This window comes from Otolemur garnettii, unplaced genomic scaffold, assembly GCF_000181295.1.
Source record: "Otolemur garnettii isolate 467f Iridium unplaced genomic scaffold, OtoGar3 scaffold00193, whole genome shotgun sequence".
In the NCBI taxonomy this organism is placed as follows: domain Eukaryota; kingdom Metazoa; phylum Chordata; class Mammalia; order Primates; family Galagidae; genus Otolemur; species Otolemur garnettii.
This window is the reverse complement of record NW_003852588.1, coordinates 1409543-1410836: the sequence shown is the minus strand read 5'-3', so window position 1 is coordinate 1410836 and position 1294 is coordinate 1409543.

The window sequence follows — 1294 nt, the reverse complement described above, 5'->3', positions numbered from 1 at the left end:
GCTCAGCCTCCCAAGTAGCTAAGGTGCCCTGCCACAACACCCGGCTTATTTTTTCTAATTTTAGTAGAGATGGGGTCTCACTCTTGCTCAGCCTGGTCTCAAACTCCTGAGCCCAAGCAGTCCACCCACCTTGGCCTCCCAGAGTGCTAGTATTACGGGTGAGCCACCATGCCCTGCCCAAGTTTCTACTTCTTAAATAGGAAATATGATAGAGATGAAATTTAGAATTTTCTCTTTAGACAGAGTTATTTATATATTTTACTAACCTCACTATGATTAAACTTGGGTACTTCTCAGTTTAATTAAACATGTAATCAAAACACCAGGCTCGACGCAGGTAGCTCAATGATTACAACGCCAGCCACATACACTGGGGCTGGTGGGTTCGAACCTGGCCCGGGCCTGCTAAACAGTGACAACAACAAAAAAAACAGCCAGGCATTGTGGTGAATGCCTGTAGTCCCAGCTATTTGGGAGGCTGAGGCAAGAGAATCACTTGAGCCCAAGAGTCTGAGGTTGCTATAAGCTGTGACGTCACAGCACTCTACCAAGGGCAATATAATGAGACTATCTTAAAAAACAAAAACAAACCAAACACCAAGTTCAAGAAGTTCAAAATGTAAACTAACTCGATGCTTACAATTATGTACTGACCCAAAGTTTTTAAGTGGGTTTTTCTTAACACTAAAAGGCACTATGCTGACCATTTTTTATGCCTTATCTAGAATCTCATAAAGACCGTATCAAGGCAGCTGTTATCAAATTATAACATAATTATATATAATTATAATTCCAAATCAAATTATAAAATCTATAAATCATTCAATGAGTAAGCAGCTGGTTTCTGACCACTCCATTTTTGGTTAGTAGATATTCCTATTTTTTAAATATTTCTCATTAATTTAGCATTTCAATGTAGTTACTACTCTTTATCTTAGAGAGAATAAGTCATGATTAAATTTAGATAATACTTCAGGTTGTTTAATCATTATCTTTCACTCAGTACCTGATTCAATTAGAAATGCTATTGCCATCTCGGTGCTTGTAGCTCAGTGGCTAGAGCTCCAGCCACATACACAAGAACTGGCTGGTTCAAATCCAGCCCAGGCCTGCCAGACAACAATGACAACTACAACCAAAAAATAGCCAGGCATTGTGGTGGGTGCCTATAGTCCCAGCTACTTGGGAGGCTCAGGCAAGAGAACCGTTTAAGCCCAAGAGTTTGAGGTTGCTGTGAGCTGTGACGCCACTGCACTCTACCCAGGGTGACAGCTTGAGACTCTATCTCAAAAAA